This window comes from Natrix helvetica, assembly GCF_964273705.1.
Source record: "Natrix helvetica genome assembly, chromosome: 1".
NCBI classification, from domain to species: Eukaryota; Metazoa; Chordata; class Lepidosauria; order Squamata; family Natricidae; genus Natrix; species Natrix helvetica.
The window spans coordinates 295,392,165-295,411,916 of record NC_138548.1 but is presented as its reverse complement, the minus strand read 5'-3'; the positions used below and the strand labels follow the sequence as shown (position 1 = coordinate 295,411,916).

General features: G+C 40.2%; 1 long non-coding RNA gene across 1 annotated transcript; it reads right to left on the bottom strand.

The window, feature by feature from the left end:
* Positions 1 to 17,367: 17,367 nt before the first annotated feature.
* Positions 17,368 to 18,779, bottom strand: LOC309385132. The gene is made up of 3 exons (XR_014174160.1): positions 18,721 to 18,779; positions 18,326 to 18,396; positions 17,368 to 17,387 (listed from the first exon to the last, which is right to left on the bottom strand). It is a non-coding gene; the product is annotated as an uncharacterized lncRNA (long non-coding RNA).
* Positions 18,780 to 19,752: the final 973 nt, after the last annotated feature.

The following is a 19,752-nucleotide window of genomic DNA, read 5'->3' as shown; positions in this document are numbered from 1 at the left end:
ATACACTACAGGTAGCAACAACATGTTGGTTGATTGATTGGTTGACTGGCTGATTAAGGTAAAGGTTCCCCTTGCACGTATGTGCTACTCGTTCCTGACTCACACATGAAGAGCCAAAGAGCAAGCACTGTCTGAAGATGTCTCCGTGGTCATGTGGCCGGCATGACTAAATGCTGAAGGCGCACGGAACGCTGTTACCTTCCCACCAAATGGTTCCTATTTTTCTACTTGCATTTTTACATGCTTTCAAACTGCTAGGTTGGCAGAAGCTGGGACAAGTCATGGGAGCTCACTCCATTACGCGGCACTAGGGATTCAAACCACAGAACTGCCGACCTTTCTGATTGACAAGTTCGGCGTCTTAGCCACTGAGCCACCAAGCCCCTATCTGACTGACTGATTACATGCCATCAAATCAGAGTCAAATCTTAGAGATTACATAGAAAAATATGAACAATAATACACACATACATCTTAAAACGGAATGTTATTATTTACATCTACAACTAATAAATTACACACAGTAATGTTTATATCTAGTCTTTTATTTATTTATTTATTTATTTATTTATTTATTTATTTATTTATTTATTCCGTTTCTATAGCCACACATCTCGATCAATGACTCTGGGCAGCTTGCAATTTAAAACTTATACAATTAAACATTTTAACACAATAAAAACAATAAAAATGAATAAATAATGTTTATCCAAATGATATATGCAGAGCAGCCAAGATATTTGGCCAGTATATAATGAATCCAGGAAATGGGACTCTTAGCATATTCAGCACCCCAAACTCAGGAACATAGCCAGGAGCTATTTTCTAGAGTTTTAGAGCATTATAAATGGCTAACAGGATTGGGGCCACCCGAACAGAAGATACCCCACAAAACAGGTGCTATTGCAAAAAAAAGGCTCATCTTCCTAGTCCTGGCTAATGGGATCTGCAGCACACTGTATTTATTAGATCAATTTCAATACGTAAAGACTCTTGGAAAAAAGCGGTCTCTTAGGTAACCCGATCCTGCTTTAAACAATGCTTTAAAAATGCTAACAAAGTAGAACCAAAACTTTAATACTCCTAGTTAAGCTGTTAGAAGTTATGGCCATTATATAATTTGTAATAGAGGCACAGTGGCATAAAGATACTGGAGAAGGTCTGTGCTCTGGCAGTTCAAGTCCTAGCGCCGCGTGACAGAGTGAGTTTCCATCATTTGCCACAGCTTCTGCCAACCTAGCAGTTTGAAAGCATGGTACATGCAAGTAGATAAATAGGTACCACTTCGGGAGGAAAAATAACAGCGCTTTGCGTGGAAGTACAAGCCCAACTGATACTATACCTGGCTGAGTGCAATGCCTGAATGTGAGGTGGCATTGGTGGAGGTTAAAAGCCCTGGGTGACACTGCAGAATGCCATTAACCATTCTGAGTGTGGAGCTAGTCCCCCCCCCCTCCTTGGTGCATTCTGGGTAGCTCATGAGTATGAACCAAACAGAGTAGCAGTCAGTGGTGGGATTCAAATAATTTAACAACCGCTTCTCTGCCCTAATGATTTCTTCCAATAACCAGTTCACCAAATTGCTCAGAAACTGAACAACCGGTTCTCCCAAAGTGGTGTGAACTGACTGAATCCCATCACTGGTAGTCTTTGATAGTCAAATAACTACTTTGTATTAACACTGCAGTCTCCTGGCTATTGTAATACCATTTCCATACATTAAACAAATAAATAAATAAAATTGTAATAGCAGACAGATCCACTTTCCCCTTTAACTTGGCTGCCTTAACTGCAAAGAAAGCAGCCCTTCCTTTGTAAATTCAATTTATGTTTGACATTCCAACATATTACCAAGAAATGAGAATAAATAATACCTATATTTAAGATATAATAAGCATTCAAATAAATAATATGCCAGATTTTTTACTTCCCCACATACAGTATGCAGAAAATCTATCTTGCACTGGGGTGTCTCAAAAACTCTTTAATGCTGAATAAAAGTGTAGTTTTTACAGGACTTTTATTCAACATTCACAGAACCTATCTTCTCCCAAACCAGACTGGAGCCGGTACCAGATTGCCATAAAATCTAAGCATCTGGATGTTATTACCTATTGTTTCTGTAAATACAAATACATTGTTTGATCTTTTAAGGAGGAGGCCAAAATGTCCTGGTGTCCCCATACCCTTCACATGCCAACAGGAATTGCACATTCCTTCTATATATGTTCTGAAATACATAACCTCTTTTCATAAGACTTTGGCATTAATTGGAAAACTTGTTTTTCCCTCACTCTAATTGCTATATGTGAGAGGAGGTGGGTTTTGCTGGGCACTAGTGAGATCACAGTTAGAAGTGCTTGACCTCCTCCTTCCTTTTTTGCTGAAATACCAATAATAGAACGGAGAAGGAATTTGAACATAGTAACAGCTTTTTTAAAACGTGTGCAATTTGCTTTTATTAAATTCTCACTCTCAGGCAACCATCTTCTGCTTCCAGAGAAATAGACATGCTGGTTCATGGGAGCAAAAATAATGAAATGCTTCTATAGAACAAAGACTAAGGAAAAAAACTTTTGTATTAATTATTCCATTCTCCCATATAATCATTGTGCTAAACTCTACAATTGTTTGTCACATCATCAGTTCTTTGGTTTTAAGCTGCAATTTTGGATTCTGAAGAAGCAGAAAACTCTTTGTCATGTTAACTTTTATGTTGTTCTCTTTTCAGGAAATGTTTTTCTTCTGAGGAGAGGCTGCCTGTCAGGCCTGCAGTCTTATTCCTTTTAGGATCTTTGGCCTGCCACTCTCTCTCTCTCTCTCTCTCTCTCTCTCTCTCTCTCTCTCTCTCTTTCTTTATTATGTTGTTTCATTAGTGGGGAATTGGGAGAGGGTAGGAGTAGAATGTGTTTGTTTTCAAAATTAAAAAATCCTTTCTAGAAATCAAGGTTATTCTTTGTCTCTGCACCTCTGCCTCTGACCAGAACTAGATGGGTGGAAATGCCAATGTGGCAGAGGAAAATTGGACCATGTGATGGACTTGTGGGTGTGGGGACAAGTTCATGAACTTTCAACTGGGTGAAAAAACAGGAAGCCTTCAGATTCGGGTTTCCACAGATGTGCCAACATGTCTGTCTTATTAAATTGGAACTTTGATGAAAGTTATGTCTTGAACTCTGATTTAATTCTGGATGATATTTGGAATGCTGACACTCTTGACGCTTCTGGATTTTGATGTTGGAGAAGACTCTGAGAATATCATGGACAGTCAAGTCAGTAAATACATGGATAATTCAACAAACCAAGCCAGAGTTAATATTTAAGGAAAGAGAAGAAGAGAATAATCAGCAGCAAGGACTCAGTTATACTAAGCCAACAAAGGTTGAAGACCCTATTCTAATGCTGTGTTTGTGGGCCAAACAAGATTAACAAGAATTGATTTGCCATTTATCATGAGGATGGCAGCTGTAGCTCAGAGTCAAAATGTGCTGACTTTTCATCTGTCCTATCCTCAGTAAAACTGGTGACTATCGTGTGTATAATATAGGAAATACACAAATATAGAAATAGGGGTTGCTACTCGTAGATTGTCTCTTGAGCCAATATATAAACATTGGCATGTATGGCATTAGTGCATGCAAAAATCTCCTTAGAAACAGCAAAGCTGAAAACCAACTTGGTTTGACAAAGACGTTGCTTTTTAAAAACACATCTTAATTAGATTTACTACGTTTGCCTCTCATTCTGACATTTTGCAGTTACTAACAAAGCATATTCTGTTTGTTTCTGCTTGCTGTCACCATTTTACGCAGCATCTCAGATATGTCAGGAAGAATAAACATCTTTTGTTTACCTGGACTCAGTTTATAAAACTAAAGCCAGGGTGGAGCATAGAACTCCTTCCTGAAACTTCCTGGATGAGACCTGGCACAGGATCACATGATTCCTTGCAGCAGAAACTGTTTTCCATTTTGATTCTTCATGGTCATTTCAACTCAGATTCCATTCTTCCCAAATAAGGTCTTGATTCATAATCCAGCAAGGTTGCTATCATATAAAAGCATCCTTTCATCACCAAATTATCTGTCATTTTCCCCTTAAATATGTACATATTTCTCCATTTTTGATTCCATGCATTCGTAATCACCTCAGGAGTTCTGGCTTTATGAAGAAAGAAGCCAGTAAGATGCCAGATCCCAGACAGGCTGCATGCGAAGTCATTCTCCAAGGACCGGTTAAGAGACTGGTGTAATTAACACAAGCAGCACTTTAGGGTTTGCCAAACACCATTCCCAAGGTGACACTCTCCAGACTTACCTGAAGAGTGCTCTGGATGTCATCACCAAACCTTATGCTCTTCGGATATGGCCTTACCACTCATTAGGGATACAGTTTTCTTCAGACATGCAGGCTTTATGTTGAACTCAAATCTAGATCTTAGTGCTCTAGAGAGTGGGGGGGGGGAGTCTCAGAGGTGGAAGCCTGATTCTATGTGCCATAGAATTGCAGAAAAGAGGACATTTTGGGTATAAAACATCATGAGAGCAACTGAGCTAGATGGGTCAATGATCTGACATAATATAATAGAGTTTCCCTGTCTCTCCTTTGGATTAATACTGCTTTGCCGTTATCTTGAAAAGGTATGATCAGAACAGACAAAGCACTGCAGTGAATAGGTGAAAAAGTAGGATAAAGCAGTGTCCAAGTTTCAGATGTAGATGCAAAGTGCTGACCTATCACAATGGGATATGTCATTATACAAACTTAATATTATTTGAATGTCACATATCAATTTTGGGAACCGGTGAACAGAGGCAAGAAATGAAGAGACCTACCAGCATGGGAAAAAAGGCAGAATAAATTGTATTTTTGTGCAGACACTTCTGTTTTTCAGTTAAATTGAAGTTAAATCAAATGCTATGGGTAAGGTACCATTTCTCACCTAGAAATTACAACAAATATAAGAATAATCTTTTATTTCTGGTTAAGACAAATTGGGAGCAGAAATTTGTTTGGTTTTGATTTTGATGAGACGCCCAGTATTAATTAAGGTATCATGCTAGAAAACAGGAGATGATGAATTCTAGCTCCACTTTAGGCATGAAACCAGCTAGGCATGGGCCGATCACTTTTTCTCTCAGCCCTAAGGAAGCAGGAAATGGCAAACCACTTCAGAAAACCTTGCCAATAAAACTCCATGGACTTGTGCAGGCAATCTCCAAGAATCAGACACATATTTTTTAAAAAAAATATTGACAGGGATATTCCCAATTTGCACTTCTCAAACCCTTCTTGAATTAAAATACTTCTATACATTGAACCAAAATGTGCCATTTTTGAATTTTGTAATGCAGTGTGAAACTTTAGAAAAAATTGCTCACCAGAAGAACATTATGAAACTGTACCATTTATGCAAAAAAGCATAGAATGAGAAAGTAAGTTCCAAACTATGTGTATTCAGATAAATTTCCCATTTGGTTTTTGAAAAAATAAAGCAATGAGGAAATGGACTGGAACCAACTTAATGTTGGGGAAATGATTAAACTATGCAAAACTGAAATTGGCAGATTCATCCATCTTTAAAGAAGGGAGAGTGGGGACCCACAGAGTGGGAGGGGTGGTCGATGCACTCATCAGACTATTGGCTGGTCAAGCCTATTCTAACAAAGGCAATTGGATAGTATGAAATACAAAAAAGTATTCATGGATAAACTCCTTTTCTTGTATGCTATTCTTTTTTTTTAAAGAATTTTATTGCTTTTTACAAATGTTTATAGGAAAGGGTAAATAGGTACAAGAAAATTTTGACAGCTGCATCGTGCGAAAGGTAGAAATCCCCCTGAATCTCACAAGTTTTACAGAAAAAAAGGAATCAAAAATTAAGAAATAAACATTGGCAGCTTTTTGTTTTGCATTATATCAACAATATGTTCAATCATCTTTTATGTCACTTCCAACAATTACATTATAACAACAATTGCAATAATGTTTCAAACTCATTTTTGTGACCTGAGTCTTTTCACTATTGCTTCCTCCCCCCTGTCTGCTGGCAGAGCCATGGCCCCTCCCCCCCATATCTTGTGTACTGTCCCCTGTTCCATCTAGAAAGGCACTGTATTTTTCAATGAAAGCCTCTGCCTCCACAACTGTATTAATTCTAATTCTAGTGCCCTCCCATAAAATCACCATTCCTTCTGGCAATAACCATCTGAACCAAATTCCTTTATTATATAATTTCTTTGATAAAGAGGAATATTTCTTCCTCTTATCTCTTACTTTCTTCGGAATTTGTTTAAGGATGGTTATTTTTTTGTCTTTATATTTTAGTGGTCCCACCCTTTGAGCTCCTAAGACCTCATCTCTTGTAGTCTTTCTAAGAAATTTAACATGTATTTCCCTTGGAACATTGTGTGTTCTAGCGTATGCTGAGTTGATCCTATAAATCAAATCAATATCCCACCATAGCTGTTGTTTATCTCTTTTAATATATTCTGCTAAAATTGTGGTCATGATCTCCTTAAGGTCTTCATTTTCTGTCTCTGATAGGTTTTGAAATCTAAGAAAAAAAGACATTCTTTCAAATTCCATTTTTATCATATGATTTTCAAATTCTCTATTCCCCTTCTGGACAATCTTAACCTCCTCCCTCAGCCCAGTCATGTCTTCCTCCAGTACACCTATTCTCTGTTTATTTTGTGTTGATTGTTGTTGCGTTTCTCTGAGTTGATCATTTAAGTCTGCCAGTTGTTTTTTCAGTTCCTCTTGTCATAATAGTTTGAAACATTTGGGCAACAGATAAGTCCTTTGAACTCTCTTCAGTTGTTTTAGGTTGTAGAAATGAAGCCATTTGTATCTGTTGAGTAATCGGGCTAGACGTGGAAGATGTCGGGGCCGAGGATGCCTTGCCAGGCGGTGGCTTTTTAGGATCCATGTTAAGTTCAGAGATAGCTGTAAGTCTTACACAGAAGAAATGGCATCTGTGGAATGCACAGCTGGGAGAGATCGTGAGGCAAACAAGCTCAGAAGTGAAAGTTAGTCTTCCTATACAGCTCCAAGCCAAAAAATAAGAATCAAATGTTCCAAATCCAAGGGGACCACATAAGAAGAGAGGCTCCAGGAGATCTCTGGGGCATAGGGTAATATAAAGCCAGAAATCCTTTCAAAGGGGAAACTTCATTCGTAAAAGCAAAGAAGAAGGAGGAAGTTGGCCATCTTGGCTCCGCCTTCACAGGGGATCAGAAAGCAACATATCCAAAGTTTCCAAAAAGTAGTTTAAAAGAATCAACTCAGTAGTCATCTCTTGCAATTGTTGCAAAAGTCATTCTCCCATTGCTTAGTGGAAGTGAAAGTTAATTTTTAACTCTCTCTCTCTCCTCTGAGAGAAAGAGATATTCCGAGTGCTGCTTTTCCGAGGGGGGGTGGAAAATCCCCCCCTCCAACACTTCAAAGGATTGAATCCATAATTTAGGAAGGCTGCTGTTCATCAATTAGATTGAGGGAAACTTCCCACCTCACCGCACTTCAGCTGTAGCATCCGGTTAATTGTTTCTTTCCAGGCTCCGTTCGGCGAAGGCACACAACGACAGCAAATGCTGCCATGCACCCCCCATGCTCCCCGGCTCCTGGGGCGAGGTTGGAGACCCCCCCTGCAGCTGCCGCCGATCCAGGGGGCCCCAACGAGCCGCCCTACGGCAGGGAGCCCCTCCAAGGCCCCCTGTGCTCCTAATAGGAGCCCACCGAAGAGACGAGCAGCGGACGCATAGGTCCATCACTTTCGGGGACCGGAAGTCGTCTTTCTTGTATGCTATTATTGTTGCTCGTTCTGAGCAGAGTGGATAGGTTGGAGAAACTATTAAACTGAGATGTCCTTAAACTGCTCCATGTTTTCAACATGCTTTCAGAACCATGTTTCTGGGAGGGTGGGGAGGGGATAGAGGGAGGGAGAGAGAGAGAGAGATCTGCTCTGACAAATATCTGCCATGGTCTGAAATATCTGTTCAGGGTGGATGGAAACCCATTCATTACCTTAACTCGTTTGTAAACAAGGTCATCACGTTAAGCCACAGTAGGCTTTATTTGTCTATTTGTTTCTCCTTTATCTTACCTGAAAATAACCTAACCACTAAGCTGGATAAGTTGAAAATCTAGAGAAAGAAAAGTTGCTAATAACTTCTTTTACCATTTTAATTGTATTCTCTATTATTAGTATCATTATATACTTTAGTCATTAAAAATGAAACTCGATCAACTGAACATTCAAAAATGCATCACAAATACCACGTGTGTGTATGTGTGTATGTAGGAGAGAGGGGGAGTGTTTTCTTATGTTTGAGAGTGGCATATCAGAATTTCATTTTAATGTGTGCCACATTGTACAGGAAAATAGCAATAAAGATGGCTTAACAATCAGAGAAAGAAACTTAGGAAGGACCCGCCCTAATTGATCACATAGTTCAGGGGTGTCAAACTGGCAGCCCACAGGCCAGATGCATTGCACAGGCCACACCCACCCCAGCTCCACGAATGGGAAAAAGTCGTGAAACATCACGTGACAGCAATCTGATGCTGCGAGTTTGACACCCATGACATAGTTAAAAGTGAAGTCTGTACTTTCAGATTTGCAAAACTCCATTAATGTAGACTTACGATAAAGTAGAATTAGCTCACCAAGTCTTGTTTCCTGTTTGGATTACCTGGAAAGGCTGACACCTGGTCAGTAAATGGATGCAAAATACCACTAAATTGCAGGACTGTAGGCCAGACTTGTAAAACAGATGAAAGTCAACAGTAAGCCATTATTTCTTTTTTGCCAAGAAAAGGTTGTGGATATGTCCAAGAAGTCATTGGGAGTAAAGCTTCACTTGTGGGAGCCTTTATATTTATGCCCTTTGCATAACTTCTTGTATCCAACAGAGCCAATTGCTTTCTTAGCTTAATATGAGGAATGGGGGAGGGGGTCAAGGGAGCTGATCCAAAAGCATGAAAGGGGATTACGTTTTTGTTACCTTAACCAGAATCCATTGGGTTCATTCTTTGACAGACTGTTCAGAAGGACATGCAACTCTTAACTGAGATTGTTATGGGTGGGGGAAATGGGTTCATTCTAACATGCAAGAACAGTTTAAGCAGAATGATGGGCAGCAGCTGAACAAATATAACCTATATGTAAAATAATTGATCTGCTGGATTGTGCAGCTGGCTTTCTTTGTGAGCAGATCCAAAGTTCTCAAATGTACTCATTATTCCAGAAATCACTGAGACATTTCTTTGTGCAAATATCCCCTGAGAGTTTCTTTGTGAATGCCTGAAGTACACAGTGCTTTAGTTACACACATATCTGGTTACTCACATCTTGGCTGAAGCTATCTAAACACAATGCAAACTCCAAATACTACAGTTTAAGTGTACAATATTGCAATTCCTTTACAATAGCTGATATTTGTGGTCTGTGAAATTCTCTATCAGTTACACTATGAATATTGACCCATACGTTTTGGGGCAACCAGCCCTCTTCTGGATAGCTTGAGAGATTGGAGTACTCTGTGGCAGTTGTTCCCCTCTTAGCAAGAAGATGTTGTTGAGTGTCAATATCCTGGTTTCATGGCCATTGAAGCAATGTTCTGCAATGTTTCCTTCTCTCCTCAGGACTGTTTAACCTCTAGATTAGAGGTGTCAAACTCATGGCATCACATTGTCGTCATGTGGCGTATCTTGACTTTTTTCCCTTTCACTAAAACAGGGGTGGGCGCGGCCAGCATGTGACCTATCCAGCCTGCAAGCCGTGAGTTTGATACCCCTGCTCTAGATGAATCCATTATAGATGGTCATACAGTGAAACAGGGTGAGATATATTAGTATAATGATAATAATTACCCCTATTTCAATTTCATCAAGAGATTCTGCAACATTTTGATCTATGTCCAGATGCAGCAATGTTCTTGAAAAAGGCTGAGATGCTAAATCTTAAATCTCAGCAAGATCGAAACATTGTGAATAGGTGGTCCCCTTCAGAGGTGGCATTCAGCAGGTTCTGACCAGTTCTGGAGAACTGGTAGTAGAAATTTTGAGTAGTTTGGAGAAACGGTAAATATCACATCTGACTGGCCCTGCCCCACTCTATTCTCTGCCTCCCAAGTCCCAGCTGATCAGGAGGTTAATGGAGATTTTACAGTATCCTTCCCCTGCCACGCCCACCAAGCCATGCCCACAGAACTGGTAGTAAAAAAAATTGAATCCCACCACTGGTCCCCTTGTTTAGTTATGAAGGGCTGATCTTTTCTGAGCAGGATTGCTTGTCGTCTGAAGAAGCAGGTACCTACTCTAGGGAAGCCCCCAGAAGCATCATTGTCAATTTGAGGCAAAGGTGCCTCTTTTCAATTTTGGATTGTCCATTAACTATAGTGAATAACCTAGGAATGTTGAACCTTCACAGAGATCCTTTAGATATTCAATCAACATAACAAAAAGTCTATCTTTCTCTCTTAGGTCTAGAGCGGTCCAAACCATTTTGGCTTTAAAAAATGAAAAATAATGGAAAAAAGGGTGATATAATTTTAATATTAAGTTTTTAAAGATTAGCAGATGCATACATTTGTAGGTTGCTTTTGAGTTGGAAGGCCAACTACATTGGCTTCTTGCCATTTCCTTACATTGGCTCTCCCTACCCGAGCCAGTTTGCTATAGTAATTAATGTGTTGGACTAACAACCAAGAGACCATGAAGTCTAGTCTACACTTAAGATGGAGGCCAACTGGGTGAGCCAATCACTCTCTCTCTCAGCCCAATTCATCTCACTGAGTTGCTCTTATAGGAGTAATACAAGGAGGAAGCACTGTGTACAGTATGCTGTGAGATATAAATCAAATAAATGTGATGGTAACCTCGCAATTAGACGATCGCAGGAGCCTTTCAGGGGGAAGCTCTTGAGCTTAGCATAGAAGCTGCATAGGGGCGGATGGCTGCAGCTGAATTGATGAAGACAGCCACCTCTACAAAGATATGATCTCTATTTTGAGGGAGCTGTACTGCCTGCCAGATGGCAAGCAAGCTAGATTCAACCTGTTCGTGTTCACATATTAATCCATAGGAGGGGCTTCTTACACAGAGGCCCTGACTGTGAAATTCTCTGCCCTTACTATGAGTTGGTCGACTCCAAGCACTTCAGGAGGCTGAAAGTGAAAATTAAGTCTGATTTAAAGACCTGACATGAGCTTCCTTCAAAAGAAAACTTGGGATCAATTGGCATGTAATGCACAACTGGTTCAGGGGATAAGCTATCTAACAAAATTAAGAAAATGTACTGTATTTCAGCAAAACATAAGGAAAAACAAAAATCTGGCTTAATATATTATGTCCCTCTATACTTGAGAATCAAGAAGCCTTCAAGCCAGAGTTAAAACTCTCCTAAAGGGCCTAAGCTGTTCCTTCTCACCTTGGACCTCCTTCCAATGTTTCTGGCAGCAAAACAGCCTGATTAAAATTATAATAATTGCATATATAAGCAGCTACAGCATGAATTAGAAAAGGTGCTGGAATGTGAAGTTTCCTCTGGCTAGCTTTTCTAGTCACATGTAATGAGAACCTAATGATTTTTTTCCAAGGGGGAAAAAGGTGCTGTAAGATCATTTGCAAAAAGTGAAACTTCAAAGGCTAATATTTGGGACTCGTTTCTGTGGCCATGGTTACTTGGCACTGCTGTTGCCTTGTCCCAGCGACATAAAACCATAACTATGGCTTGTTGGAGTTGGGGGGGGGAGAAGGAGGGAATGGTGCCCAGCTAAGTCCTGCCATCTCCGGATTGTGTTTCCTGAGATTTCTTGCAAATCGTTTCACTGTTTCTGCTGCTAAGTGACTCTGAGTACCTGTTCCTAGGCTCCTATAAAAGCAAGCATGCCCTGTCTGTCAAAGACATCAAGGGGGGAAAAAACACTTGGGAATGTGAAAGAAAGAGTTTCTGGGAAGCCCACATGCCTTTTATTCTCTCTGCAGGATGTCTGCATCAGGCTATGCTTGAGCCTGTCAAAAAATATTGAAAACAAGCCTTACTCCCTTCTCTGCTCTGCAATAGCTTGTCGTAGAAATCAGAATTAATCAGTTTGTTAAACTCCAGGTAGACTTTAACTTCTGCAAGGGGTGTGTGTGTCTGTGTGTGTGTAAAGGTTTCTCTCGCACATATGTGCTAGTCGTTCCCGACTCTAGGGGGCGGTGCTCATATCCGTTTCAAAGCTGAAGAGCCATCACTGTCCGAAGATGTCTCTGTGGTCATGTGGCTGGCATGACTAAATGCCAAAGGCGCACAGAACACTGTTACCTTCCCACCAAAGGTGGTTCCTGTTTTTCTACTTGCATTTGTATATGCTTTCAAACTGCTAGGTTGGCAGAAGCTAGGACAAGTAACAGGGGTTCCCTCCATTACACGGCGCTAGGGATTCGAATCACCAAACTGCTGACCTTTCTGATGGGACAAGTAACAGGAGCTCACTCCATTACACAGTGCTAAGGATTCGAACCATCAAACTGCCGACCTTTCTGATCGACAAGCTTAGTGTGTTAACCAAAACAAATAAATATATTTATTTATTTCAGGGAATGAAGAGTTGGTGCACAAAAGCTTCTTTCAGTCTTTTTTTTTCTCCCTTCCTGGTGTACGGAAAAAAACTCTAGGGCAACAGGAGGGGGGGGGAATAGCTTTGGGTATGCCAACACAATCACAGGTTTTATCAGAATGAGGAGATGCTATAATAATGAGTCCCTACTGATGGCAACACCTGACTCAAGGAGACATGGAAATTAAGCCTTCCCCAAAGGCTTCTACAAATAGTAGTATTTCTTCACAAAAGCCCAAGCCAGACTCCATCAGCTCTATGCTAATCAGACCCCAGGGTAGGCACCGATTGCAACAAAACAGCTGCAAACACAGGCAGAGGGCTCAGGGCTGCCAAATCAAGCACTGCAAGACTCTGAATAGCCACAAGATGCAGAAAGGAGTTTCAGATTTCTGTATGCCTTTGCCACCATGGAGATATTGTCCAGATTTTCATAGCCTAGACCTGGAAGTGATAAGTACCTGCACAACACACGCTCTAAGAGATGGATCCATCCACGGCCCCACCTAATTATTTTCTGAACATGGATGTTAAGCGGAGAAAAGGAATGAAGAGGGAGAGAGATTTGGGGGAGAGCCAGTGGGAAAGCTTGAAATAAAATGAAGAGGACAATGATATTAGATTATCCCAACCTACCATAATTTGTACCTTCTCCACTTACAACAGTTCATTTACCAACTGTTGAAAGTTACAACAGGACTGAAAAAAGTAACTTATGAATGTTTTTCACTCTTATGACCATTGCGGCATCCCCACGGTCACATGACCGAGATTAGGATGCTTGGAAACTAGTTCATATTTATGGTGGTTGCAGTCTCCCGAGGTCACGTGATCAGCTTTTGCAACCTTCTGACAAGCAAAGCCAATGGGGAAGCCAGATTCACTTAAAAAATGCATTACTAACTTAGCTTCGGTGATTCACTTAACAACGGTGGCAAGAAAGATCATAAAATGGGGCAAAATTCACTTCACACGTGTCTCACTTAGCAACATAAATTTGGGGCTCAATTGTGATTGTAAGTTGAGGGCTACCTGTCCTGTAGCGATTCTGCAGTTGCACCACACATGAAACCAGCATGAGGAGAATTGGTATGGACAAAAAGCACTTCCTCATGGAGTAACTCTCCCCCTTTCAAAACATAAAAATTGCAGGATACAGATGTGCTTCTAGCAATAGCAAAATAGCAGCAACCTTGTGTGACAACTGCATTTTAGCCTTCAGGTAATAACTCACCTCATGGCTTGTTGTGAGGAAAATAGAAGGAAGAAGGAGCATTCGGTATGTTTTCCCCCTTGAGCTATTTGTAAAAATAATAAAGGTGGGATAGAAATAAGTAAGTAAATAAATAATCTAGCTAGGTAATCCCCAACCAAGTGGAGGAATGGAGGGTATCTGCACTTTAAAAATGTCTCATTTCTCTCCTTCCAGGTTAAAGAAAATCTTAGTAGAATTGTGTTCCATTAGGACAGAGCTGCAATAAATGTTGAGGTTTGTGGAAGAAATCCCTCTAAGAATATTCCCAGAAGCTGCAGTCAAAATTATGTGGGGCTCCCTTGGCCCCCTTGGTAATGTTCAGCAGGCTGTGAATATTCCAGCAAGGGTAAATGTGATTTTCTCTGACCCTCTTTTTCTCTTGCATCACCCACCCATCAGTCTTCTAACCTTAGACTTCACACACATAAAGGCCGCTATTATAATAACAGACACTTCATGTCTGTAGCTTTAAATCAAAGGTCTCCCTCCTGTTCTGCCCATAGAATTATAAAGGTTAGGACTTCAATGGAAAATTGACATTTAATTTGAACTCATGTGTAATATGAACCTGTTGAGTTTCTTCTATTTATTGTTATAATCTGAGAAAGCTTTTCCCCCTCCCTTGAGTCAAATGTGAAAATAACAAGTGGGCCATAACAATTAACTTAGACAATGGAAGGTTCCTCAGCACATTGCCTTTTAAAATAACCAGGACTTAACAGGCCAAAAGCTATCAATAACTCAGTCCTTGTTAGTGTTGGCAGCTGTTTTATACTTCTACAGTTCAATAGCATTCTGCTTCATTTAGCATTCTAGATATCTGAGGAATTCTTGATTCTGCCAAGGTGACCTATAACAAATAATGTATAATGTATATTTTATAGGAGAGTTTATTTGAATCTTGGAATGGAATATTGTATTTAGTCATGGTTAGTTTTTAGAATAGTTGAGCCATAATAGCTGAATCTGACCTAACCTATTTTGTTTTAGATTTTTTTCTAATACAAGAGCAAAGAAGGAAGAAGAGGATGTATGCAGAGCCAACATGCAGCTCCAACCTCAGGCATAACCTTTATTTTCAAGGGCATTTCTGGATTACACATAGATCTAAACCTTATGCTTAAAAAGTAATATTCCGAGTAGTTTTCACCCAGTGCTTCATTCACCTTCAAGCACACAGGTATTTTGTAACTAAAATAAATTGTTAAATTTTCTGAATTAAATCAACTTCCTGAACTACAGTTTTGATTCAGACTGAACGGGTAAAAATATCATTCATTTGCAAAATATCCCAATGGTTCCGTGAAAACGGTTGTTTTTGTATAGGTTAGGTATTGATTGATTCCATTAATAATCTGATTCCAAAATTTAAATGTAAATTAAACTAAGCCTCAAACTAAGCCAGTTAGAAATCTCCTCTTGAATCTCAATTCAATCAACAATTTGACTCAGACCTACATATTTTTTTGAGAATGCCTATAATAAGATTTCCACTATGAAGCCTAATTTATAACAAATAATTAGTATCAATAAAACTATATCTAGATACAGATCAAATATCAAGATCATTCAATGCCAAAAGTAGAATATTATACTTATTGAATGGGGTGAGCCAGTGCAATATTTGAACAAAATAACATTGAGAAGTCTAAGTAAATGCATGAAGAGTCACAAGAAAGAAGATCCCTTGAGCCATAGTACTGGTGAAAGTCCCTTTGTCTTTCATGGATAACCAAGAGAACCAACTATTCAATACCAGATGGTTCAATCCAGAACCAACCAAGGCAGTCCAGAATATTCACTGAAAGCCAGTATCACGAAACAAAACTATCATACTTTTGATACACCATGAGAACTGATGATGCTGGGCAAGGAGGACAGAAGAAGAGGCCGACAACTCATGATCTGGGCTGGCAGATTATTGGAAGTCACAGAAATCCCAACTTCAGGAGCTGCATAATGCAGTGAGAGACAAGACATTTGGAGAGCTGACGTAGAGTCCTCATGAGTTGAATGGAATAACAATGTATTTCTTTTAAATGCATTTTCTTTCTTATTTATATTTTCGAGTTATACAGCTTCATTAATTCTTCTTCAGGTCATATTGCTGTCACCAGGAACACTCATCTTACAGAGAGAATGCTTCAAGCTGCAGTATTAATAGGCTCCAAAAAAACCTCTCCACTGCTCTTTTTATCATTCTCTTTGAATAACTGGGCCTAGGGCACTTTCCCTCTTGAGCCACATCTTATCATTGAGCCTGAGCAATATATTATTGCAGCTTCAAAGAATCTATTGAACCAGGTGGTGAGAAGGCTGTACCAATGCTTTGTAATTCTGTTTGACTTACTCACTCTCAGGCAGAAGTAATCATTACCACAGGTAGGAATTGCATAGGGAGGGAGGAAAGCCAAAGTGTTTTAAATGAGGGAATGTGGACTGAGAAGAATTCTGAGATCTATTTTCTTTGCTTGAAGAGAGAGGCACCAGAGATTGTGTGACTGAAACACAAAGAATGGGAGTTAAAGAAAGAAGGTGCTCTGTGGATCTTACTGCCCACTCATGGAGCACAGCAAAATGCAGTAATTTAAAAGGAATCCAAATGAATAACAGAGTTCTACAGTTTGACCTCCTCCTTTGGTTTATGAAGATTCCAAAATAAAGACCAACCACTTGCCCAAAAAAGCTTTGAAAAACGAGCATCATTTGTGAAAGACAAGTCCCCAGTCAAAGGATTGGGGAATCAATTTGTACAAAAGTCACAGTGGATCGTTAAAAGTTTTTCATGAGACTAAAATATTATTTGTACAAAGTATCTACATAGAGTATTCTACTATGGCTTGATTCTTCGTATCTTATTTATCACAGTTCATCCTTTAAGATTTAGGTCTCTTTAAAGTTCTGCAACTTGGTATTTTCAACTTGGTATTTTTCAGCGTGAGATGTCGTAAGAGTCTAGATGCATTCAGGAGATGCTTCCCATATAGATCTTGGCATAAAAGCAAAGAGTTAATGTCTCAGATGTTGGACTGTGACATGGATGTCTTCCACAATCCCAGTCCAGCTTAGAAAAGAGAAAGGCTGCTCACTGCTGGCCACATGTTGAGATCTACATGGAAAGTTATAGAGTGAACAGATTAAAATGGGCTGCTCTCCAGTAATCAATGCAGAAAGTGCAGGGAGCCAAGAACATGTCTGCAAGTCTGATTCTCAAGCTCTATACCCTCTGAGAGGAAAATGTAAACATATTCATTAGAGGTGATGATTTCTCCTTCCAAATAGCACTCAAAAAGAAAGTTAGTTTTTGGGACAATGTTACAATATTTTGGACCCAAATGGACTCTTCGTGGCAGTTATGAGGCAAACAGAGATGCAACAGCCACCACATATAATTGGGCCCGGAATTAGCTATGGCCCGTAACTCCAGACAGAAATCCATATCTTGACTTTATATTCACTATTCCAAGTTTATTTTCCCCCTAACAGAGTTGACACGTGGTTCATTTTCTTTGCTGTTCACTCAGCACCTGTGTGGAAAAACAGATGGCTGATGGATTTGTTGAACTATTGCCTTGGCAGATGTACTATGGCCATTCTGCTGTGCCAATGGGAGTTTCCTTTCCAAGACTAACAACAGTTAGAGGAATGCCAGGAAAGGAGGAGAGAGTTTTAAAAAACTCCTCCCTAAATGCCACTGTCCTGAAGAAAATTACCTTTGTTGGTGAATAACTATTCCAAAAACATTCTCAGTAACACAAATGTTGAATTTAGGATATAAGTTGATCCCAACATCTGGTGGAAGTAAACAACGGTCCAAAAAGCTTTACATATTATCCAACCTTATCTTGATGCACATCTGGATGCCACCTTATTTTTTTACATTCACTATGAGCCGAAGTCAGCCATGTGCAAATAAATTTCTTCTTCACCTTGTTTATAGTGTGTGATTGAAAAGGAAATGAGCCTTGTTCCATCAGCATCAACAAACAATTTTTAAAAATCCAAACAATTAAAGTAATGCCAGGCTTTGTTTTAAAGTTTTAAGCAATGATCAGAGCTTGTGTGCTTTCTGGGGAGTAAGGATCAGTACAGTAAAAAATCATCCTTTGAGATCGGCCTGGGTGCCAGTGCCATGTCCATATTGCCATCAGCCTCTCTTGGCTAAGATTAGAAGTTGTTAATTAACCATGTTTTGATTGGAGCAGCCTGATCAGAGATCTTAGCCCTCCCTCTTTATTTACTTTTCCTTCTCTCTTTAGTTTAAAGAAGGAAAGCTCAGAGTCTGACTTGTCATCTCGCCTTGCCAGAAGGAGGATATTTTTGAACAAGATCAATAGACTCAAGGAGAGAACGAGACGGGGAAATGCATTTCATCGACCAGCTAAATCTCCATGCTGGGAAATTCTCCTCGGGAAATTGTTTCCCTCCAGTTAGAAACAATCACCAAGAGAATCAAAGCACTTACTGTGTGAGCATGGCTCTTTGCCAGCCAGGACGTGACAGCGGCTGCAGACTTAGAGGTTTCCTGAGGGGGCGCTGCAATCACATACAATAGGAAGAGCAGGAGGAAAGGAAAACAGTTTTTTAAAGGCTTAGCTGCAGAGATGGTATTCAGCCGGTTCGGACCGGTTCACTGGAACCAGTAGCAGAAATCGGGGGTCGGCCCGCCTGCCTCCCCCCCCAGTTCTATTCCTTCCTATTTAGACATATTTTTGAGGCCAGGCGCATTTGCGGAAGGCACGCACACAAAGTGCAATGTGCAGAAGGCCGGGCGCATGCATGGAAGGCATGCATGCACCCTCAAAGCAAGCACACACACCAACACACGACAAACAGATGGTAACAAAACGTGAAACTCACCACTGCTGGACTGGATTAGACCCGAGATTTCTAGCCCAATATTCAGTCCTGGTAGTGGCCAACTGATTGCCTACAGAAAACTACAGAAGCAAGACATTGAGGATATTGTATCATTCCCTTGGATACTGAAACATTGTTGAGATTGGAAATAATACAATAAATCCTTTAAGCCTTCAGATGGTGGGATATTGTCTCCATGCCAACATTCGCTTTGGGCTGCAGCAATAGAGAAATGATTCCCTGGATGTCGGTCGCAATTTGCTCCTCTTTAGGACTTAAAATGAAATTGTCCCTTCAATCTCTAGGTAGCAATGCAATACACGGGGTGAATATAGGCGGTCCTCAACTTACCACCACCCCTTTAGTGACTGTTAGAAGCTGCAACTTGTGACAATTTGTCACGCTTATGACCATCGCAAATCCATATTGGTCATGTGATCAAAATCCAGATGCTCAGCAACTGACTCAAATTTCTCATGGTCCCGGGGTTATGTTATCCCCTTTGGCAACCTCCTGACCACCAAAGTAATGGGCAAGCCAGATTCGCTTAACAACGAGGTTACTAACTCACCACCGGCAGTGATTCCTTTAACAAATGCTGCCATTAGGGTCAGAAAATTCACCTAACAAATATCTCCGCTTAGCAACATAAATTTGGGGCTCAATTGCGGTCATAGTTCAATCTATCTCATCCTGCCAGGTGATGAAAAATGTTTACAGTCTTCGTCTTCATTTCATGACAGTTTAATGTCATGGCATCCCTGGAAAAAGTGACTGATGACCCGGTCTCGAAGTTATGACCATTGCCCTACCACGGCTGTCGAGCCATCACAATTCAGGCGCTTGGCAATGAGCTTGCATTTACCATGGTTGCAAGTGAAGTCACATGTCTGTGATTTCTGTATCTGTGTCTGCCCAGCCAGCTTCCAACAAGCACAATCTAGGAAAGCCAGATTCACTAAATGACTGCATGATTCATTTAACGACTGCATGGTGTGCTTAGTGACCATAGCGATTTGCTTAACAACCGTA